Source organism: Excalfactoria chinensis, chromosome 11 (genome assembly GCF_039878825.1).
Source record: "Excalfactoria chinensis isolate bCotChi1 chromosome 11, bCotChi1.hap2, whole genome shotgun sequence".
Taxonomy (NCBI): Eukaryota; Metazoa; Chordata; class Aves; order Galliformes; family Phasianidae; genus Excalfactoria; species Excalfactoria chinensis.
The window spans coordinates 14,061,432-14,086,292 of record NC_092835.1 but is presented as its reverse complement, the minus strand read 5'-3'; the positions used below and the strand labels follow the sequence as shown (position 1 = coordinate 14,086,292).

Here is a 24,861-nt window from a genome sequence, read left to right as displayed (position 1 = left end):
GAAAGCACAGAAGGTTATTTCAACTTCTGTTATAAAACACTGCACATTTATATTGTGATCAAGGTGAACAGGAAATGTTTGAACAAAAATGTCTCTTATAATTTGCCTCCCCAAATAACTAAAAAACATCTAGAATAGAGAAGCAATCATTTTAAATGAGCATCTTCAAGGAATAACTGTTCCTTTACCCTGGCCAAACACTTATCTAATCACCATAAGAAAATAGAAATAAACAAAAAAAAGCCACACCTTTTAATTCCTAAGGCAAATGCTAAAATTCACCTCTATTTCAACTGCAATTCTTTACTAATTAATTCTCTAAGGAATAAAAAGAGCAAAACCAGAAACAGACTTCCTGGAAACCTGTAATATTCTCCCTATGTATAAGGCTCCTGTTGAACCTATTAAGTACAAAACAGTCTTTGACAAACTGATGAAAATCCATTCAGCTTCTATTTTCAGTCCATTGAATGTGTTGTGACCATGGTCAAAATAAAACCTAATTTATGCTAATAAGTTAGGATGAGGTATATAAAACTTCTGGTCCGTGCAGAAAGAGAACAGATGGATCCTGTATCACACTGAAAGACACCAAAATTAGCCACATCTATCGAAGTATGAATTAGTATGAGCATTACGTACCAGATCCTGTTTTATTATGAAGTTTAAAAAAAATAAAAATAAAAAAAATAAATGCTATCTGCATGTTTTTTTTTCCAGTAAGAGAAATACTTTTACCCCAGCTTTTTACTTCCACATCCCTAAACCGCATTGTATTTCTTCAGCCCAAAGAAAAGCCTGCCTGGAAACTTCAATAATTTGGAGAAAACAGCCCTCCAAATTTACTTAGCAACTGTGACTTGTGTGTCTCTTTGCTGTACTTGAACGTGCAAACATTAAACACTTAGCTTGCAAATTGTAAAGGCAAACTGTGGCGTGCTTCTCAATTAAACTAGCACACAAGCATTAATTTTCTGACCCTACGTTAAAAAAATTTCCTACCTTCTCACATTCAAATTAATGTAACAGAAACATTCTGACACGGAAACCTTTCCCATATGCTTCATGCTTTTCTTCCCCCATCTTCAGTCTCTCCTAGAAAATGATGGTAGCTACAGCTATGCTTCAGCACACTTCCACTCAGCCTTTCTCTTCCCCAAACAGATCTGTCACACTGATCTCAAGTCTGGACACTCTTTTACCTTCTGTTGGCAGAAGAGCATTCTAGGAAATAAATATTTTGAAAACTTTCATCTGTTGGGCTTAACAATCCCAAGTTTAACAATGCAATTACAGACAGTATTTCATAACACAATCCCAAAACACATCTCACTCAAGGTAAGCTTCCCTCGCAGTCATATTTTAATCAAAACAGGGAAACCAGGTTTGAACACTTACTCAACCAAGCAAACTACATTAAAAGAGGCAGAATATAATAAACCCTACCAACATTCCTAAAACTTGATTTGCCAAAACTAATTATTTCACATTAAGAGATCACCGTTATAGCACATAACTTTATTTTACAGCCATCACAAGCTTGATTTCTCTGCAGAAATACCATTTAACATTTTAGAGCCCCTTGTATCCAGAATTTGCTTTAAGCGAATTGTAATTCTTTGTAGGTCTGAGTTCTCTGTCACTACTTTATATTGATTTATCACTAATCTTGACCCAGCCTAAAGTTGGTAAGATCCCATTACAACATTTATATCTAAGAATTACTTCCTATTACTGGTCCAAACAAAACAAAACAAAACAAAACAAGCATCACAATACAGGTAGAAAGTGACAAAGCAATTACAAGCCTGTGGTATTTCTACATGATTTTAAGAAGTTACTGCCCCTATCAGCTTCAAGTTCTTCAACAACAATTACCAACTATAGGACATTTTGTACATTTTTAGTTTTCACTGATGTTGCACATTTTATTTCATTAAACACTGTGGAACCCAGAGACATGTAGCAATGTTTCCTACTGTTATTTAAGCTTCTCCTCTTTTATTTTAACTCCTGGATTCTGTATCAATTGTGATGATTTATGGGCAAAAACTGAACAACAGCTAATGGGAAAAATCAACAGTATTACTCTAAAACATTTCAAGATTCTTCATCTTCCCATATTTTAAAGTACCTCCAGTTTAAACATAACATTTTTCAAACTGCCAACTCCACAATTCAGTGTCTCAATCAAAGCATGCTTTTTTACTTAAAAAGCTGAAATAATGGCAAGCCAGACACGCAGTAAATACCATCTTAGAATTAAGCTAGGGACTAGTTAGTAAAAGAGATGAAAACTGAAGCCATAAAAGCACATCATAACAGAAAGCCAGATTACATGTAGAAGAAATAAGAGAGGTAAATACAGGTAGTCATCACTGAGAAAGAGTTTCACATTGTACGTACAGACAGTGGTTTGGGTTTTGGGTTTTTTTAGAAAGCAATGCAACAAGGTACAGCAGATTTGCTACCAAATGAGATCTGTCAAAGACAGAACAAGTGCTGTGTGCTAAATTCTGTGTAACATACGAAAGCACGATGTGCTTGTGCCTTTTACCATTTGCCCATCTATTAGCAGGTAGAACACAGCATGAAAAGAGGCAGTGTTAAAAAAAATACTCAAAAACCTTATCACTTCCGAATAACATTCGTAAACGATACAGATATTACCTCCCCAATAATAAAAATAAATGACATTCACACTATCATTATTTATCAGATTTAATTATAACTAAAGCTTTCACTGTGTTCAAAAGCAGAAGTAAATTAAATACAAAAGTTATTTCCCACTGTGGCTCCAATATAAATGAGTCTATTACAGTTTTAAAGATCAATGTGCATGTTCAAATTAAAATGCACAAAGGGACTGCACAATTTCCTCAAAATTCAAGCAATGTAGAAGATAAAAAAGAACATTTGGACATTCATTAGAGATGAACTGGTTTATTATCTAACCCAAAGTACTAAGTATTTGTACCATAGTGCTGTGACATCTATAGCTAAATAAGGATTGAAGAAAAGCATTTTATCTCAATGGTAAAACTAAAATTAAGAGATATTTCGTCTAGTCTGTTTGATTGAAAACAAATATCTGATTTTTTTATTTTTTTTTTAAGACATACACAACTCCCTTCTAGTATCTCTCCTCCTCTCTTCTGAATCAATTAGCCCCTGAGAACTAACATTAGATGTTTAGAAGAAACAAAACTGGTGATCGTCAATTGTGAAGATTATTCACAGAAGTTCAAGTCAGCCAACATAACAAACAGTATTTCGCACATAAATGAAATACATATTTCAGTCTAATTAATACCAAGTTTCTATTAGCAAAGACATTGACAGGTGCTGAGTATGGGACAGCTTCTTTCTAGAACAAGCTCTGCTGAAACGCAACAGAGCAAAACCAAAAGCAAAGTGTATCACAGAATTTTCTATGTACATTTGCAAGGTATCTGAAAGTCACAGGACAACTTTCGTGCCACAATTAGTTACATTTAAATATAGGAAGTTTTGTGATTAGCTTGGGTCAAAAATAGTTAACACATGCATCTTACAATCTATACTAAGTGTGCAATTAACCCACAGGATCTAAGTGGATAAAATCTTCTAAATTAACATTTCACAAGAAACTTAAGAAAAAGGTTCGAGTAAAAATCAAAATCATCCTTACCCATGAATACAGAACACATCCCTTTAACGAAGAATTAAGAAGGTCAGAGATGCGCTTCAACTCCGGATGGGTACCTCATTATTAGAGACCTGAAAATGAGACATGGTAAACCAATCACACAAATACTATAATTGAAATATTATATTATGCAAACGCACTACTCAGAACTCAATTATGCAATAGATATCATAAAAACAAGAGCAGCGGAAATAATTTATAACCAGTAGTAGCCATGATGTTATAAATGTCTTATAAATAAGGAAGTGCCTATATTTTAGGGACAGTCCTGGGCAGAGAAACAGCCCCACATGGATCTGCAAGACTGAAAGGCATAGTCTCTGCCAGATCAATGGAAGTTCAGACCAACATTAGCACACAATACAAAGACCAAACCAAAAAAATAGATCTAGGCTTTATGCTAAGTTTTAAAGCTGTATGTGCAGAAGGCTCTGCACAAACACTTGGCTTTTTTTGAAAAGCAGAACCAAAGTTTCTGCTATTACAGTGACAGATGTACTTGCCAATAGTAATTGACGCTGGCTTTCTAGGGGAGCATAATTGCACAATTTTACCCCACAGCTCCCTTTGACCACACGTAGAAGATCTCACTGTTGCAAGATTCTCCTTTAATCCAAAATAGGCTTGAAAACATTGGACACTTTAAAAGAAGAGGTTTGGTCAGAGGAAGGGGGGATAAGTAAAGGCTCTTCCAACATGCATTTTCCTCTCCCAAAATAATAGTATCTTTGTAACAAACTCTTAAGCACCTTAGCTACAAAATAAATAGTTCAATCCTTAAACTTTATAAAAAATATAAGCTGATAAATATATCACTTCATTGGGAAATAGATTTTAATACCAAGATTACTTACTCACATCTTAAAGACAGAACTGTAACACATGTCAAAGATGCAAACTGCCTATGATAGCTATCAAAAGCCTGCAGTGTCCCAGTAAAAATTTTTGTTGAGTGCTATTTGGTACACAGGTTATTACACTGACCCTTCTTCTATTTTTCAGTAACTTAAAGACTCATTCTAGGGTTGCAGAACTACATGGTCTCCACTCTCTGTTAAAATGAACACTTCAGAAGCAGTTTTTTTCTTCCCCAAAAGATAAAAACAAAGATAGACAATTCTTACTCTTCAGGCCAGCAGTCACTTGCTTGAATAGCTTCCAATATGGTGCCGGCTGCGGAGTACTTAGAAGTTTGAAAAATCCTATGTTTGAAAAATCCTATGTTGAAAAGGAAAAAAAAGACATATATAAACAAATATACATTCAGCAGAACTGCAATACATTATTCTAATAGTAATACATAATAAATACTCCAGACAGAGGAAGAATCATCGATGATTATACTGAGTGCCAAGAAAAACACACACAGAAGAAACTTCAAGCTTTTGTAAGATGCAAAATAGGATCTATTTCCAAAGATTCTCCACTGGGATGTACTGTATGCAAGCTTTTGGTTACACAAATTGATGTGTGTATGTATCTGTTACATGCTATATAGTAGAAAAAAAAAGAAAACAGTTCTGTAAAGTCTCCTCTGGAGCACAGACTTAATTCTGCTCAAATTGGGAAAACTCATTGATACATGAGGAAGCTTGCATTTTATTACACAGAACCAGAAATAAATTAATCTAGAACTAGATACATATATATTAAGCTTTCATAGTCACTTAATTTTGCCATAAAGTAATGAAAAGACGAGCAGGTATTTCCCTATGCGCACGTGTGTTTTCTTATGTTCCTGAAGGAATCCTAAAGTGCTGTCATTACTCACAAAGGGTTTTAAACAAGAGTGATCTTTTTTCCACTGTGGACAGCAAAGCACAGACTTCTATACACATTAACGGAACAGGAAATAAACTGTGCATTTCAATTAGTTGAAAGCAACTACTTTTACTGCTGTTTGTATTTCTTAAAACTTCATCTCAAATTTAATTCAATGATTTATTAAGCTTCATACAACATTCTCGTGTGCTTGTATATCTTCGGTCTTTGGAAAATGCTCTTTAGAAAATTTAGAAGCAATAATTTAAGAAACTATGATTTTCAACTACTTTCTTCACCCGCCTGCCAAAGCTTGTGGTGCACAGAGCAGAACATGTACGTGTGCCTGAGCTGCTTCAGTAGATCACCATCTCCATTCAGTTTCAACCCACCCTCCTGGCATTAGATGTCACACGAAGGTGGCTGAGCTGTAGACGCACATTTTCTCAATTATGTTTTGTGGGCATTAATTCCGACTGTGATGCAATAATAAAGAAGCTAAGAAGAACAACTACAATAGTTTGTGAGCTAGGAAGAGAACTAGAATTTCAAGAATTTTCTTGTATAAAGCATGAGGCTCATCCTTGAGACATTCTGTTTTACTGAAAATACATGTCAGAAAGTTCAAGGGTTCTGCCATAAGACTACTGGAAGAAACTATTCTAATAACTTATTCTGCTCTTTAAACATTATCACCGTTTAGTTTCTCCAAAGTGCACTTGTGAAGACTCATAAATTCCAAAACATAAGAGTTTCTGCTTATTTTTCTAACACAGATCACACCATTTTCCACCGTTCTGTTACACATTTCTAATTCACATTTCTGGTCACCAGAAAGGCAGCTGAGTCGTACAAGCCTCCTTCCAAGTCTAAAAACAATCCTCATGGTGCTCTTTGGATTCCTGATGCATGCATTACAGAGTCTCTAATTAATCACCAGTTACTTCTGTCATAAGTTCCAGCATTAGACATGTTTCTTAATACCAGTATCTTACTTGAGAAACTACAGTGCAGTTTTAAGATGTGGAGAAACAAACACTCTGAAAACCAGAAAAGAAAGCCTTCTTGTTTCACAAGATTTCATTAGAGACTTGCAGAGACAAAGGACTTCACAGCACAGCCCTCCTCCAACTCGTGACCTGCCAGCACACTCACTTCCAACCATTCCCATGGTCTACTCTGATAAGCACCTTTATGAGCTACTGCTACTTTGTGACATAGAAGAACAATTCAGAGGCTCATGCGTCTTTTACAAATAACTCCAGGCAACAATCTGACCAACAGCAGCAAAGTCTGACACTAACACAGAAACCTCAGCAAACACCCACACCAAGCAACACAATTTCAAGCCTCCACACCAGATGAGGACGTGACAGCACTATGGCCATGAGCACCACAAGACCATACTGCTCAACAGAACTAGTGTCCTGACATGCCACTGCATACTTCATTAGCTGCCATCAGGTGAATCACCTACTGCACATCTTCATACCCTTCTGAAAGGAGGTTGCATGCAATTTTTCTTCCATAGAAATCTAAGCAGATTTGAAACAAACATTTCTCAAAAACATCCATCCCAAAAATATGTTAAGAAAGATATTCTGAGTTTGAGTCACAAAAAATAGCTGTCCAACTTAATCCTCACATTTCCTCTAGGACATGGAGCACCTTTTCGTGCCTCTATACAGGCATCACCTCTATGAAACTCAAATCTTTATTTACTGAGGTGCTAAGCATCAAATGTAATAAAACAATGAGCTCCACAAATGTCATTTGCAGAATAAATTGTGGGAGCCTTCCTCAGTTTTAGCAACAAACAGAAGATAGAACTTCCTGATACTGCTCATGCAACACAAGGAAAAAAAAACTCCCAAGAACACATTGCAGAAGGAAATCTTTTGGCAATCAGTTATTACTTTCCCTAATATGACTCAGATAAAGAACAAAGTCAAAATTATTGTCTTCAGAAAAGCAATGCAAATGTTTTCCCATCTGCTTGCAAACTAACTGCTGTTTTAAGACAACAAGAAATTTAAGTATCATTAAAAAACCGGCTATTTCTTAAAAGTAAAATACTTGTACACTGATGGCCCAAAGACATTAATACGTGACATCTCTTTGATAACCTCTATGAACGAAGCTGAAGATCAATGCTTTGCCTCATTGAGGGACGCCACACTACACCCATATATTTCTGCTGACTTCCTACTTAAAAAAAGCAGCCTTTCTTGTGGCTTATTTCTTACAGCTCAACAACTGAAGGCAGAGCAAAGGCAGCACTGAAAGAACTGAAAACTTGAAGAGCAGCAAGCCATTTGCAGGGGTTGGTGTATGAGCAACAAAAATACATCCAAGCACAACAGTCCACTTCGCTAAACGGGAAAAAGGATATCATTATTTTAATAATACCCTAAAATATTTCCAACAACTTCAACTATCAATTCTTGAAAGTTGGGCTTCCTAGGCAACTGGTTTCTCCATCACCCATTTGTACATCTGCAGATACGCTACATTCCCGAGACTATTTCTAACTACAGGAAAAACAGTAGAAGATGGAATGAGAGCATGTAACGTGGGACAGAGCGTGAGACTTCTAAATGTTCATTAATCACACTGTCCCTTAGTTTGACAGAATGGAGACCATAAAAGGGAGAAACACAAACAGGTCACTGGAGGAAGACAAAAGTATCCATCGGACTAGTTTGGTCAGGAAAGAAACCGAGTGGGTAAAGTTACTGGATTCCAGATAAACCAAGGAAAATTCTTCAAATGAAGAACTTATGAGCTTAAGTACCAAAAATTTACTGAGAACTTAGTTTACATAGAGTGATGGAAAGAAACGTAACACTGCAATCCAAAGATTAATAATAACATCATGCCACTTGACTCCTCCAGATGCAACTTCTTTCCTCACTCTAAATCACAGGAGCAGTTTCTAAGAAAGACAGCAGTGCAGTGTTTGGACAATTACAGCTTCAAGACTGAGATATAAAGGGAAAAGTCCCCCATTGCAAGGAACCCTAACCCATAAAATACATGCAGAACTGTCCAGCTCACCTTTACTTTCAAAGTGTTTGAAGGATGAAAATACTGACATTTTGAGGAAAATGTATATCGTAAAGTTCTAAGACCAAAACATCTTAGAATAAAAGAACATCTTTTTGTTTTATGGGTTTCACAAACAAGGTAATTTTAATGCATCACATCAACATTTTTGTTTTAACCCATCCACATCACGAACCTGTCTCTCAAAAAAGGAAACAAATGCACAATGTCTGTTTCACACAGAATCATAAGGGTTGGAAAGGACCTCAGGGTCCTTTGGGTCCTGCTAAAGCAGTTTCCCTACAGTTTTAGGGCTTGAGTGACCTCTTAAAAGGGGTTCATATCGCACCTTTCAGATAGCACCACCAGCAGTAGTTTTTAAAAACACACTGTACTCTCAGCATTTCTCCATCCTGAATTCTTGGAATAACCTGCAGGAGCATTTAGCACCCGCAGCTCAAGTGAAATGAGTAGGTGCTGAGATTCCTCAAAATTCATGAAAACATATAAGGCTTAAAATCACAGCTCTTTTTCCAGTAAAAGGAACAGCTTTCATCTGAGGGATATGAGTTAACAGAGATCATTGCAAAGAGCTGCATAAATTCCTACAAATCCAACTATCTGGTTGCACGAAGTAAACCAGCAGACACATTGTAATAGTGCATGTTCCTGTCCTTATTACACTATAAATGCAAAGCAAGTTCACAATGCACCATAATCTCAGAGCAGCTGATACCTGAAGTTTTCACCCTACTCAATTTCCCACTAGCCTCCCTGCACACTGTAGCAGTCGGACAGAGCAGTAAGATGGGAAAAGTGTCACAACAAAGGTGCGATGACAGAAGGACCAGCACAATAGAGAGGTACTAAAAAGGAAGGGAAGAACATTGCTCACCCGTATTAGAAGATTCCAGGTTTGCAGGGCCAAGCTTCACCAAGGAGAGATCTCCAGCAAGAGATCCTTCCCCAGTGGCAGTCAGCCCTTAAATGAGGTCCAAGAGAGGTGCAGCCAGGCTTCACCCCTGCCTGTTTCACAGCTGAACAGCCTTTACCTTTGCTCCCAGAGCTGAGCGGGTCCTATCCACAGGTGCTCAGTCAGTGGTTCAGGCCGGGACTCAACAGTTCCCATACACGTGCACTGACTGATGCACAGGGCCTGGCACACAGCTCCCTGCATTGGTTAACTTTCAAGAATGCATACGATAGTTTTTGCTATTTGGTTGACAAAAACCGCATAATTAAGTCCACGGTGCTTTGGAAGTCCCATCGGCCACAAGCAGGAGCAATGAACAAGTCATTATTTAGCCTGAAAGAAAAAGATATACATGGGAGGGGGAGAAATTATGTGAGTAGATAAAACCCAAAGATTGCTACTCATTGTTTTACCAGTTCAATTATAGAATAGGAATAATTACTAATTTTGAAATACTTATCCAGTGAAAGACACAGGTCAAGAGTTGATATGTGTACCAATATATGAAAACTAAGAGCCAGGAAAAAGCCATCGAAGGTGACTGACTGTCAACATCCTGCCTTGAATCCCAAGCACATTTATATCTGCATACAAATGATTATAAGCATAGTGATTATAAATAGGAACTTGATGGTGTCAAACAGCACAGGTGTAAAGACAGATGCTAGGAGATCTTACGCCCGACGGGCCTAACTTTCCTGAGAGGAGGATTACTTTTATGGCTACTGGTCTCAGTCTGAAAGAAGACTTAAGAACCCATCTCTCTGCATGTAGATTGTTTTGTCCCCTGTAAGTACGCATAATACTGCTAAAGGGCTCACATTTCTTCTACAGGAGTAGACAGAGCTGCGTTTCTTCGCACTGCTGAAGTTAAACAACTTTCATGAACTGAAGTTTGCAGATGCTAAAGATTCGTGGCACTTACACAAAACGAGGAGCACAAAACGTTTCTTAAGAACTGAAACTGCATGTATCAACCTTCATGTCAAAGCCAGGCAGCCAAGTGAGAGAATCCTGCTCTCTTCACCTACTTTTTAACCCTGCCCACAAAAAATACACGTGAAGAGGGAATTAGAAGGTTTTCACGCTACACTGCTTTGCATCTCAAAAAGAAATAGAGGATAATCACTCCATTTGGGTAGAATCGAGATGCCCCCTATCCACCCTATGCCAAGTGCACACCTCACCGACCTGCCCCCGGGATCCTCGCCCTGTCATGCCGGTTGGAGGCCGGCCTGCAGCCCCCACCTGGAACACACCAGCTACAAGCCCCAGCTCCGTGCTCCCACAGCTGAGCCCTCCCGAGCCCCTACCCACGCAGGGGGCTCTGCGGCCACGTGCCCCCGCTTCTCTCCCTCACAGACCCACCGCCCGCCCAGCCCCGGCCTTCCCAGCCGCCTCACCCAGCGCCAGCCCTGCCTTCCCTGCTCCCACACCTCCCGCTGTCACGGCTCCAAGCCGGCGGGCTGCCACACGCGGCTTCTCTCCTTCCCACCGCTTCGTTTCGCCTTGGGAAACGATTCCAGTTCCTGCCCACCTCTGTCACCTCGCGGTGCGGCGGCCAGGCCTGACCTTCCGCCGGCCCGCCCGGGCGGCTGCCACATCCCTCCTGCCACGCAGCCTCGGGCACATCCTCGCCCGCCTCCCCCTCCCCCGCCGGCCGCCCCCTCCTCCCCGCGGGGACCCCCCAGAAGCTCGGCCGCCTCATCCTGCCTCCCTACCCGGCGGAGCGCGGGGCCGGCATCCCACGGCGCCGCTATCCGGGCCTGGCCCGCTCCCTCCCTTCGGAACTCAGCCCTCTCGGTGCCGCCCGGCCGCCCCTCTCCCCGCGACCGGGGCGCGCAGCCCGAGGCCCCGCACCCGATCCCGGCCGCCGCCCCCGCCGCCGAGGTGCGAGGGGCGGAAACGGGTCGCGGCGGGGCCGCGAGGAGAACAGGCCGCGCCGCGCCGTGCCCCGGCGGGAGGAGGGGGCGGGGGAGAGGCCGCCGACGGGGCGCGAGGGCCGGGAGGGAGGTTCGGGCACCGGGAGCGCGGCCTGCTCGGAAGCGGCGGGGAGCAGCCCGGCCCCTCGCACGTACTCACCGCCGGGTTCGCCATTACGCGGCGGCGCTGCCCGGCAGGAGGCACGCGCGTGGGGAGGAGGCGGAGGCGATGCCCCGCGCCTGACAGCTCCCCGCCGGGGCGGCCCGGGGGCGGCGGCGGCGGCTTCCCCCACACACACACCCCCCCCGGGGGGATTCCCGCCGGCCGAGGGCGGCACTTACCGGGCAGCCGGCGCAGGCCGAGAAAGGCGGGCGGCGGCGGAGCGGGCGAGGGCGGCGCGGCGTGACTGGCTCGGCGCGGCTCTCCTCCCCCCGCCGCCCGCCCGCCGCGCAGAGCGGCGCAGCGCAGCGAGGCCGGGAGGGGCGGCCGGGCCGGGGGCGAAGTTTCACTCGCTCCGCGCCGCGACCCCACCGGCCCCAGCGAAGCCGCGGGGACGGGCCGGGGGGCGCATTTGCATATTTCTCACCCCCGCGCTGATTGGCCGCCCGGCGCGGGGGCCGCCGCGCGCTGACACGGCGCCGCAGGAGGGGAGGAGGAAGGGGAGGGGAGGAGGGGGCGAGAGAGGAGAGGGGCGTGAGCGGCGGCGGCGGCACGGGGCCGAGGGGCCGCGGGCGGGGGGAGGAAGAGGAGGGAACGGGCCAGCTGGGACGGGGCGTGCGCGGAGCCACGGGCGGATTTCCTCCCCGGGACACCTTTACCTCGCCCCGCAGCCCCCGTGGGAGGGGGCGGCCCCCAAAGGGAGGGAGGCGGCGCGGGGCGGGCGGCAGCGGAGCCGATAAAATGGTGCGCCGGGCGGCGAGGCGAGCCCATCCAATATGGCCCCCTTCTCCGGCAGAAACCAAGCCCTTTTTTCACCGGAGGCACCGGCGAAGGCCGGGTCCGGGCTGCGGGGCTGCGCTCCGCGGTGAGCGGCCGCTCCGGCTCTTAGCGAAGTGCCGCCCGCCCGCAGCGCCACCGCGGGCGGCGGGGGATTCCCGGGCAGCGCGGGGGCGGCGCGGCCCCTCAGCAGCGGAGCGGCGCGCGGGCGGTCTCGCGCCGCAGCACAGCGCCGCCGCCGGGAGCCGCCTCACATCGCACAGCGGCGGGAGCGCGAACCGGAGCGCTTGGGGTCGTCACACAGCGCCCCGCGGTTAGGCAGCGTCTGAGGCAACCGGCTGCTTCCCGTAGGAGAAGCTGCGTGGCGAGATGTCGGCGATGCGCCTCGTTGGTTGCGGCAGCGTTCTCGTACCGAGCGGAGCTGGCAGCGCGCAGGAGTACTGGAGGTAGACACATAGAGGGCACAGCACCACACCGTGTAAAGCCGCTTCGGAAACGCGCTGTTGAAGGCACGGAGCACGTACAGCTTCACGGCTGAACTGTTACCCTTCCCTTTGCCTTCACGTGTTTGTTTCACTCCTACGAAACATGGTTCCCCACATACCAAATATTGATTGAAAGATCAAACTGTAGAAGCAACAGCTGACAAAACACACTTAAACTAGCTGATGTAACTTCTCACAAGCAGAGCTGCAGGTTCCTGCTGCAGGACCTGTGTCTGACAGAACATTCCCTGCAGCACAGAGCTGGAAGGAGACCTCCCTGATTGCTTAGAGAAAGCACTGAGGGGCTGCTTGCTGCTGTCTGTAGTGGCACAGAGACAACCCTCACTGAGAAGGCCTCAGCAAAAAGCATGAGTTGGGCAAAGGATTCAATTGAGCCTTACAGGAATGGAAGAGAATTTGCTTTCACCCACACCGCAGTGCTGAGCCTGCTGGGACTGTGCATGGTATACATACAGGGATAGGAGAAATCTCACCCTCAGGCTTTTCCTGCCGCCTGCTGTAAGACAAGGGAGGAACATCAGTTCTCTGCAACCTGTTGCTTACACAATTAGGATGTAGGTTGAGTGTTTCTCACCATAGCCAACATCAGATTGCCTGTGTTGTCCTATGTGAAGACACTTGACTGCGTGTTGCCATAAATCAGTTGATTTTAGAGTCCCTAAACAACTTACCTAAACTTGCCTAGATAGAAATTTAAGATGGAGTTTTATTTTCTTTTAGTTTGGAAAATAAGCATCTCAGCAAGCATTTAAATGAGTGTTTTAGCTTTTTAACACTATGTCTTCTCCACACTCCCAATTTCTTCATGGCTAAAGCTCAGTCATCCCCCATACTATTCACTAACACTCCTTGTAACAGATATGCTGAAGTTATCATCCAAGCTTCTTTTTAGTTAGCCCCACAGATTTCTTTCCTGCTGTAATTCCTTCTTCCCCCCCGCAAACACTGTGAAGAAAACAACAACCTCTAAATACACACTTTTTTCTTTTTTAAAGCAATTTCTAAAAGTAAACACATACACTTGTCTATCCTCCACAGAGAAAGAGGCCAGTACTTAAATAGAAGACAGACAACCTTTATTCTTTTAGCATAATTAGCAGCCAGTTGTAACACTTCCTTAGCAAATAAATCAATGCACTTGTAGCAGTGTGAAGGGCTTTCAGCTGTAGATAGTTCCAATGGTAATGCCATAAGTTAAAAGCATAGGTTTAGAATGATAAAGCTCATGAATAGCTGAAAACAGGATCATGGGGCTGGTTATTCTACAGCTGAATAGACACTGAATCCTATGAAGCCCTTAGAATTTAGGTAAAAAGCCTAGTTGATTAAATGAAAGCATTAAATGCAGACTTATGTCAGGGGCTTTATTTTCTGAAGTATTTATCTACTCAGGTTTGGAAGTTACTAAGACAAAGCTTTTACATAGTGCTAAATTCCCTTTTATTTTAAACTTTTGTCACATATCACTATCCAGAAGCAATACCATTGTTTTAATGTATACATTATAATATACATTATATTATATAATGTATACATTAGTATATTGTACATTTTATGAGAAACTCAGTACCACTGTTTTTTCACAAGGTAAGTGTAATGCTGTAGCATTGGACAGATCAATATAATGGGAAAGACATCACAACAAATGTGCAATGACAAAAGAACCAGCACAACAGAGAGATGCTATAAAAGAAGCAATGATGCTTGCTCACCTGTATCAGAAGATTCCAGGCTCACACAGAAAAGCTTCATCAAGGAGAAATCTTCAACCAAAGACCCTTCCCCAGTCACAGTCAGGTCTTAAATGAGGTCTAAGAGAAGTGCAGCCAAGCTCCATCCCTTCTGTACACACACAGCTGAATTGCCTTCACCTGTGCTCCCAGGGCAGAGTGGGTCTTTTCCACAGGTGCTCCATCAGTGGTTCAGGCCAGGACTCAACAGTTCAGTGCAAATGTTTGATTGATGAAAACTCTGTAGTTGTTTGTTTGTTTGTTTTTTTCTTGGAAAATGTTATTCCACACCCAGAGCAGGATAAAAGAGGAGTGTCCTTGTTTTGTAGAGTACAAGTCTTCTTCCTCTATAGACCATAAGGCACACAAGCAGTAAGTCCTAAGGCAGGCAAATTTTTATAGCACCAATGGGAGTCAAGAACATAAAAATGCATGCATTCTAACTGCTATATGTGGGACATCTGAAGAAAATAAAGGAGAGGGACTCGGTAGTCTTCCATCTTTTCTAGACTTAAAAGGTATCATCTTTATGTTTTCATCAATCAAACGTTTGCACTGAACTGTTGAGTCCTGGCCTGAACCACTGATGGAGCACCTGTGGAAAAGACCCACTCTGCCCTGGGAGCACAGGTGAAGGCAATTCAGCTGTGTGCTTGCAGAAGGCGTGGAGCCTGGCTTCACCTCTCTTACACCTCATTTAAGACCTGACTGCTATTGGGGAAGTTTTTTCTGCTGAAGGTTTATTCTTTGTCAAGTTTTCCCTATAAATCTAGAATTTCTGAGGCAGGTGAGTGCTTTTTCTTTGTAATGTGTTTCCATTTATGTTAGTTCATTTGTTTTTATGTCTTTTGTTTTGTTGTTCCACTGCATTGATCTTTCTGGTTGTGATAGCTGTAGGTTCTTGCCCAGCTTGAATTGGAGAAGTCTTCATTTTATTTTGTTGTTGACTGGTAGTTTGTATGAACTTTTGATCTGAAATGTGCACAGGAACTCCTGCAAGCAGCAGCTATGTTCTACACCTGCAGATATGAAACATTGCAGACTCAAAATACATGGAAGCATATAGTTTCTTTCATGGTCTCAAAAATGCAGCTGTAAAACAGGTTATGGCTATAAGTACTTTTTTAGATTAAGAGGAACTTTAATTTTTCAGTGTGCGTGTTGAGGAAACAATTGCATCCAAGGGTCTCATTGAGAAAGAAGAAATGGATTTTTTTTTATAAGTGTTTGTGAAACAGAACTTGATTTCTAATTATATTTGTAAGCAACTTATTTGGAATGTGGAAATAAATCTCTTGGCAGCTGACATGTCTGATTCTGTGTAGTATGTTGTGGTGGTTTAGTCAGCAGTTGGAGACTACCATAAATTGAGTAAGTCTGTAGTTAAGATATTAGAGTGCTGCTTCCATTGCTGTTTCTACAGACTCCTATATCTGCAGTTTGATTGTCTGCTTGCTACAATGACAGTTTGAAATGTATGTAACTGACAAAACCATGATAATATTCAAGTGAAATCTGCTGTGAGATAAGCAGTGTGAGAGAAAAGCATTTTAAAATCTGAAGTTACTGGAATAGTATTTCAAACTAAACTCTGTTATCATTAAGAAATGAGAAAAGCCCTTTATCTTTAGGGGATTGATTGCGGTGGACTTCTTGAAGTGTACTTATTTTTGTCGAAGGTTTGTTGTGTTTTGAGAGAGCCAAAGTTCCTTTCTTGACAGGCTGAGAATGACTCATGAATCTCTGTGCTGATGTGAGAATCTTGAATCAGGCTTTAAAATGTATTCTGCAAAGATTATGCCTCAAAGAGGAAGGATGACTCAGGGCTGCTTCTAAGCATTTGTGTTCGGAAGAAAAGAAGCCCTTTAAGAGTAGAGCAGAAAGTTCTGATGGGCATGCAGAGCACAGGACTGAAGGTCAGCTGACCTCTTTGGGCAGCACTGAAGGTTTCATTCTCTACTTCTGTAAGAGAGTTGAACAGGGAAGGTTCTTGTGAGAGGATGAAGCTAGTGATAAGAATAAGTTGTAAGAATGTGGTGAAATCTAGAGGAAGTCTGGAAGGGACTTGAATCTTCTGAGAACAGGAGTATGTTGGATGATTGCAGTAGACCAGATGTCGAGAATAATGTGGCAGTTAAAGCCGGCTTTATTTTATCCCAGTTTATTCTTATTTTTTGTGTGCTTTCTGTTAAAAGCAATAGAGTTAATGTATAACCTGTTTTTCAGATGTAGAGCTTCATGTAAGTGTAGTATTTTGTTTCAAATCCTGAGCTTTTTACTAAGATTTACACACAGTAAGACTAATTACTAGTATTTGTTGTGCACCAGCTGTCTTTAATGATAGAGGAGGAGGAGGAAAAGGAAGGATAGCCTATGGGGGGTTTGAGGCAGGGGTTGTTGTGGGATTTTTGTTAATAAAATGGTTTTTTGGGTCACTTTCTGACTATGGAATGACTGTGGGTCTCCTGCTTGAACAGTTTGACGCTTTTCTTCTGTTCTCTTGCTAATGAAAGTTGTCAGAAAGAGATTCTCATCAGTCGTGAGCAGTGCAGGAAATAAAGTGTGAGGTTTTAAGGCAGTTCCCTGGTGCAAAATGCTATTTATCTCTTGACTGTATCTGAAAACTACTGTAACAAAATAAACAACAAACTGTTAATAACCACTCTTTCTCCTTGCTCCTATTTTCCTTTTACTCATTCTGAAATACCAAGCCTGTTAAATAAGCTCTGGAAGAGGTTTGAATAGCATTGTATAGCTCTGTGTTGTAGCGCAGTGTGCTTCAGGTATGTTCTCCTATCGGAAGAGTCTGTGGAGTGCGGATCTGCTCTGTTTTGTGCGTGCTGGAGCGGTGTGAACGAGAGGGAGCTCCGAGCGGCCATTCGAGCCTAAATGGGATGTAGAAATCTGCTGCTGCCCTCTTGTGGTGTTGTGTAGAGAGCTGTACAGCTCTTAAAGGAGCAACGCTGCTTTGAAACTGGGGTTTTAGCTGCCCATGAAGTTAAAGGTGTATTTTTTTTTTATTATTATTTTTTTTTCCTCATAAGAAACGGTTTTCAATGTTGTAGCGTATGCATTATTATTTTCTCTACCCTCGTGGGTAACAGGAGGGCAGAATGTGCTGTTTATCTTAATTTTAGCAAATTAAGAAGGCTTTTCATACTATCTCTGGCATCATCCCGCACTATCTCTGGCATTATCCGTATGTCCAAGGAATTTATGCTCTGTGTAGGCAGGCAGCTAGACAAGTTAAAAAAAACAAAACCTAGAAACAAACAAACAATGCAAACTAACAAAAAGTCTGACAGTGTGGTCAGGAGCAGTGCCTGATGCTCTACACAAACACTGGGATACCACGGGGATGCATGCTGAGACTAGTTCTGCTAAACACTGTCAGTGGAAGACACTGAGTCAGAGAAGGAGCTGCAATGCAATATGCTCAACAATAAGGCTTTCATTCAAGGACTTGTCAGGCTAGAGGACGGCCAGGTACTTGCTTTCTTGAGGCTTGCTTTCTCTCATTAAACCCCCTAGAATATCTTCAGAAATCTCCTTTGTGATCTTCAACTTGCCAGCATTGACTTTATGTAAGTCCCACCCAAGCCTGCACTAAGATGACTTCAGTAATCTTGAAACTGTGATAATGTTGTGTTTGTAATCCTGGTCTTTAACTATTTTTTTGTATATGCATTGAGTCTTTGCAGTGGACTCATCTTGGTACACATAGAAGCAAGATCTTCAGTTTAAGACCTCTGAAATAAATCTAGTACTGTGTATATTTCATGTGCAAATATTGTCTTTCAAGTTGTCAAGATATCATGAGTTAACTGCTAATACTGCGGAGATGAGTAAGTCATGTAGTTGAGCACTTGAAATACATGAACTGCAGAAATCAATTTGGGTCATCTAGTCTAGACTAGAAATCATACTGGTTTGTACAGTACACGAGTGTTGGCTTTCTGTGTTTGCTGAGCCTGTCTTACAGTTTTCAATATGGAACAAGTAAAAGACTGTCTGACTTCCAGGCTGAACATTTTACATATCTTTTATCAGGAACTGATGTGAACTAAGCTGTGTGGGATTCAGCAGCTGTGTGGCTTAAGTGATTTAGGGAATCCCTCGTGAGCCCAGGCTACTGTAAGAGCAGTAGCAGGTAGCAGCAGCTCTCCCCATCTGCTGTACTGATATCCTCCAAGAGGGAGCTGAAGGTGGAAAGATGTGACTTGCAGAGGTTTTATTTAATTGGGATTATGTAGCAGTTTGGACCCGTGTACCTAAATTCAGTTCAAATAATTCTTTGTATCTGTGCCTAAATAAATGAAGCTCCTTTGGACCTTGACTCTCTGGGCTGAAGTCAAATATTTATCATCAGCTTTGAAGCAATAGGTTGATGTGCTAAAATGAACTTTTAAGAATGTTATGCTTTCATTTCTGAAGTTAAGCTGAAGTGAAGCTTCTTTACTGGTCATGATGTGCAAGAATATGGCAAAAACTAAACTTAAAAGCCTTTTAAAATATTACTTGTGGAAACTACTGAGATGTTTAGGTTAGCATAGTAGCAATTGTCTGTATTGCGTTATTGGTTATTATTGCATATGGTAGACCAGCTCTATGCAAAGGAAAAATGTCTGCATCTTCTAGCAAAATTGTGATTGGCCAAAGGGCAGACTTGCTTTTCAGAAAGTTAGTTCCAATGTGTTCTGCCTGGGAAGTTTCAGATTCCTCTGTCACTTGTCTGGTTTGCTATTGGTGCCACAGAACATAAATGAGTTTTGAGATACTTATACCTACCTTGTATTTCATAAAGTGTGTAATGACAGTTTGATCTTGTGATGACTGAGAGCTCACTTCTAGATAACTAACTGCAGTTTACTAAAGATGAAGTCTTATATTCTGTTAGAGCTTACATTGCTGGTGCACTTTTAATACCCATTTTCTAATGTGTTCTCCATAGCCATCAAGGATTAAACTTTCTTCATTTTAAAGAAAAACAAAAACCTCTTTTCTTCAGTAGTTGTATCCTCTGGTATCTCATTGGTTATTGTTTAAATTACAAGCAAAAACTGTGCTATGTTTACTCCTCCCCCCCTGGTAGTACTTAATACAACAAGATTGTGGTAAGGAATTATGGCTCCTAGAAGTTGATACTGGTTTCTCATATTTAGAAGTTGAATAAATTTTAAATGTTTCACTTTAAGAGCATCATTTTGGTTATGGGAAGGCTGTGTATATGTTAGTGTGCTCATATACATTCACGTGTATACATGCAGCTTCTGAACAAGTGTCACACTTCTACTCAAAAGAAGGCTGTGCTTGTAGCATCAATGCTGCAACATCATCTCCAAGATCACTGCTAGGGCTTATCTAAAAGTGGGACTAGTCTGCTCACAAGAGGGCACTGCAGCTCTACTTTTGTGAGCTGTAATCAGCGATGAAGTCTGGCAACATAAACCAAATAACACTGCCACTGTCTATCCCCATGCATTTCTAAACCAGGCTTGTACCACTCAAGGTAGCCTACCTTTTATTTTAGTATGAACTAAATTTCAACTTATTTGAAGTAATGAAGGAAGTTGAGTATAGGACTTTAAAATGGAATGTCTGTTTGCTTATTGTTCAGAGTTCTGTAGATGGTGATGACTGAGTGAATGACATAATAAAATATGATCTCATTTAAAAAAAAAAAAAAGACTGACTGTAATGAACTAGTTTAGTTAGTTATCAAAGCCTTAGGTGTCATCAGACAGCTCAGTAGACAAGTCATCATAAAAGGAGTGTTCACTTAGTAAAGATTAATTATAGCCTCCAGCACATCCAGTTTATTATGTCCAATAAGTATGACAAACAGCTGGAGGAACGTGTTTGTCTTTACACTTGATAGCGTTCTCTTGCCTTGAGGTCTGACTCCTGAAGAGTAATTAGCTGTTGTGGGCGAATTGCTCCTAATTCTGCCAACTGTATTTTTTGTTGCATGTATTTAACCCTGTCCTTTAAAATAAAATGAAGGTACAGGGTCTGATAATGACATTATACAATGCATAACTTTTTAAATAGCATCTGAACTCTCAAGCAGAGGCTTATTTATTTATTTATGTATTGGTAGTGGTTACTTGTAGCCCATGTATTTGTTGGGTTTAAGAAACTTTATACTTTTAGTCTAGAATGATTTTTCTCAGTGGAGTTGTTAGACTGGCAGCCCACAAATGGCTGAGCTTTTAGGGGCTGCCTGCTGAAGAGATGTGTTACAACAAGCTGGTTTTACAATTTCCCATAATGACTTTCAGTCTAAAATTCCTTCCCATTGATTAATACAGAAATTCGTGAACTCTGTGTTATGGGAAAGCATGTATCAGGGAGTAGGCAAGACATATTTGGAGCTAAATTATATGAAGAACTTATGGAGTCATAAAAGATCTGTTGGGGAAAAACTGTTCTTCTCTATGTTATGATTTCCTTTTGAAAAGCATATGCACCATAGGATTGTGATGGGAAGTGGAACAAGTGTTAGAACTAATGAAGATATCCAGATACTGGATGAGGAGAAGGTTACAGAGGAAGTGAAGAAATGATGTAGAATCTCAGCACAGTAAGGGAAGCCTTCTGACAACTAAGATTTATAAGATAAATGTAGAGTCTCAAGAATAGGTTTCAGTTGAAGGATATAAATTTGCATTTTATTCAGTGTTCTGATGCAAATATCAAAAAGGGAGGCTTTAAAACACTGAGAAGTTGATACTGCAGTTAGTGACAATTGCTGATTTTTGTCAGTTAAGTCTGAGTTGCAGTGATGCTATAGTGTGGTTTTGAAACAAATTTGTCTCGCTTGATGCCTAGGTAACTGGCATCAAAACCAGATACTACGCACTGGGTGACAGGCTAAGTCCTTTTTAACAGTATGGAGTATGACCCACTAAGATAATTCCTTAACACACAGAATCATATTTAAGGACACTGGTGTGTCACAGTGAGTATGCAAATAAAGGTGTCACGTTGGTATGCTGTAACTCGGTAATTTGGGGTAGAGAGGAATGTCAGTACCTGAAGGATGGAGGTGGCTCTCTTTCATTGGGATACAAACTCATTTTGTAATTGGTGTGTTTTATGTTTCAGTGCAAGTACTTCTGAAGTCTGTTTCCAGGCACTGATGTGACCTTATTTGTGCATTTGACATTTTATTGCAGTTACTGAGGCAGTACTTCTGCAGTTCTGGCTAGGTAACAAGATCTGCAATGAAACAAAAGATAGGAAAGATGATAATTTTATGCACTACTTGTTTATTTTACTTGTAGTACTGCACTGCAGTAAAACAGGAGGAAGCTTGGGCTCTTGGTCCTTAGCTCTGTCACATCCTCCAGTAGGCTTGCTGTTTCTCTCTTTCACTTAACAAATAGCAAGAAGTTGGCATCTATCAATATTACAAGATAAATCTCTTGTTGATGTTTGTAAAGCACACAATAAAAAACACATGACATAGCTAACATTGGAAATTCTAAAACTCTTAAAATTTCTTAAAGTTGGTTCTGTGAAATTCTCAAGTACTCCAATGTATTCATTATTGAGGTTGCTCTGAAAGTAATGCCTCCTATTTGTTTCCATGGAAACGATAACAACGCTCAAAAGCACACCACTATCTCATAGAGCAAATTCTCAGTTGTAAAACACTATTTTTCCACAATTAGCCAATTTGTGTGGTTGAGCTGATCAAGACACTCTTCATGGCATGGTATCTGTGCCATCTTGCCTTAGATCTCTAAAGAGAACAGATTTCCTTGGATCTTTCTACTTAGAATACAGAAATGTGGGCATAGCAATAGAAACAGCAAACTAGGACTGAGATGCAAAGAAATACGCATGTATGGATTCATTTTCTTTTGAGCTACTTTAACATCTCTTCAGGTTAATAGAAAGTAGGTATTCCTTTGGCATCTTGCTGCTAATCCTGGATATCTACCAGTTTATACTAATTGGGATGTAGTCTCCTTTATGCAGCTATTTCAATCTTGAAGATTGAATGGAAGGACATAAATTTCATAGTAAGATAAGAAATATCTGACAAAGAAATGGAGAGGTGATGGTATATTTTGGTGTTGTGCTAATGATAGTTTTAATATTTCCTTTTTCAAAGTGTTCAACAGAAATTGAACACTGTGGGGGAAGAATTAATATCTTTTGTTAACCACAAAACTGCAATGTCTTGACAAAGTGCAGAATAACTGTATTTCAATCTTTCTTCAAAGGACTGACCAGGTGGATCTTGTTGCTGATGAGTCAGTAGGAGGAGAGTTGTACAAGTATTAGTTAAATGCATGGAGGGGAGTTGTACAAGTACTAGTTAAATGCATGACAGAAGACAATTCTGAACACAATGGGCCTTGTTGTCAGTGTCTAGTGCTGAGTAAATACTATCACTGGAGCAATGTACAGTTGTATTTCATATTATGCAAACACTTCTCAGGTGTGCTGAGTAAATGATGTGTGCAGTCTGCTGGGGGAAGATTTGGAACATGTCTGTGCAGGGATTCAAGCTGTATTTGAAGCTTGCTGGCTTTCTTTCAAGTACTTGAAGGACATCTGACCCAAAATGGTTGTAGGCCTATTATCTTACTTTGTACTGTAGTTGTAGTGTGAAACTGTGTATAAAATCCATTATATTTCTTATATAGAACATGCAGTATTTTAATATGAGATTGTTTTCATGTGGCTTCTGTTTAATATTGCACGATCAATGTAGGGTTCAGCTGCCATCTAGTGGGGAATTTCAGGCAGCGTTCTAAAAATGAGCAGTAAACTGAAGTTGCAAGTGCTTACACAGGTAGACTTAAGGACTGCTGGGGGCTGCTGAATTTTTTTGCTTGATCCTTTCGAGTCCTTACATGGGAGACAATTCTGCCTCTCCACATATCTGAATTAGGAGGAGGAAGTATGCGAATGTGGACAAATGTAGAAGCATAGGACTGAATTGGTGCATGTTTTGAAGTTCTAAATTAATTATGCCTAATGTGCCACAGGTATTCCTTTAATGAATTTTCTCCTGCTCTGTGACATGGCTTATCAATTCTTGTGGGGTTAAGTGGGTGTTTCTAATAGTACTTGAACAAAATAGGGAGTTGTACATGATGTAAATGAAAACCCTGCTTGCTTAACAGCAATTTCTAAAACAAAGCAAACAAACAATATCAGCCTGCAAGTAATTAGTGTTTCTGGTGATAACTGAGCAGAGATAGTAACCTGAAAACATCTTGAGTCATGGTGGTGAGCTATGTGTTGCTGCTTGGAATTGCTTCAGGTGCACAAATCTGTGACTGTCCCTGACCTGCAGTGAGTGTGTGTGTGTTTTTTGGACAGAATCTTAAATATTGTGCTTCAGATTCAGTAGGCTGCTTTAAAAGAACTGAGTTTCCCTCCACTTTCATGGAATATTGTTTGAGGTGCTTGTGACTTTGTTTCCAGTATGAATATCTTTCAGACAAAGATACCTCACCTTAAGGTACTGTTATTAAAGCTCTGCAGGAAAAACATGTAGTTTAACATCCAGAACTTCATCTTACAGCTGTAGGATCTACTTAGTCCCACAGTGCTAATCTTACAGCTGTGGTCCTGATTGTCTCTTTCCAGGTACTTGACATTTCAGGCTCTGAATGGTTTTCAACCAATAGATGCAAAACTATGGAGATGCTACTGTTTAAAAACAACAATGAAAACCCACCAAGCCTGCTAATATTAAAAATATTAAACTGTTAATATAGAAATAACATAGGCTGCTGTGGCATTACAGATCTTTCCTGTAGTGAGGCTGTGTTTCCTAGTAAGTAAGCTGTGGGATGTATAAAAGTTAAAAATCAAATCTTGAGAAAAGCAATTGTGAATTACTGAATTAGAGAAAAATACTAATAAAGAACAGTTTCATAGGCAGAAAACTTGCCTTTTGCTGGTTGCAATGAACTATAGCTCTTCATTGGCCAATGCTTCATTAGCAGGATTAGTGTGTTGTCACGAATACTAAACATACCATTAGCTAAATAGATTTCCCTGTTGTATTACTTTAGTTCCTTTCACTGTTCTTCAGTCCTGCAATGCAGTGAGCCTTCTATAGACTTCTATTAAAAAAATAATCCACCAAACCTTTGTCTGACTGAGACCAAAGTGGGCTGCAATACCAGTAAAAGCATGGCAGCTGTGGAGTCCATCCAAAAACCTGGAGGGTGAAAACAAAAGTAAAGACCTCTGCATAGAAGTAACTGCTGAAGCTGCCCAGAATTCAGCTATAATGGACAATGCTTGTGATACAGCAAGTTGAAATTG

The 24,861-nt window shown here is 41.4% G+C and overlaps 1 protein-coding gene and 1 long non-coding RNA gene across 7 annotated transcripts in view; one reads left to right on the top strand and one right to left on the bottom strand.

The window, feature by feature from the left end:
• Positions 1-14,644, bottom strand: part of CHD9 (chromodomain helicase DNA binding protein 9) — an 83,472-nt gene extending 68,828 nt beyond the window's left edge. For 3 of the 6 annotated variants that reach the window (XM_072346866.1, XM_072346871.1, XM_072346870.1), the window contains exons 1-3: positions 11,732-12,022; positions 4,813-4,906; positions 3,671-3,759 (exon numbers count right to left, since the gene is read on the bottom strand). The gene's annotated coding sequence lies outside the window, so the exon portion shown is untranslated. Of the gene's footprint in view, positions 1-3,670; positions 3,760-4,812; positions 4,907-11,188; positions 11,263-11,549; positions 11,673-11,731; positions 12,023-14,544 lie in introns of those variants that run through there. The other 3 variants (XM_072346869.1, XM_072346867.1, XM_072346868.1) reach the window with 3 other exon arrangements.
• A 162-nt stretch (positions 14,645-14,806) lies between these two features.
• The window catches only part of LOC140257416 (uncharacterized), a 53,482-nt gene continuing 43,427 nt past the window's right edge, over positions 14,807-24,861 (top strand). Inside the window, exon 1 of the long non-coding RNA XR_011905015.1 lies at positions 14,807-15,349. This is a non-coding gene — a long non-coding RNA (uncharacterized lncRNA). The remainder of the gene's footprint in view (positions 15,350-24,861) is intronic.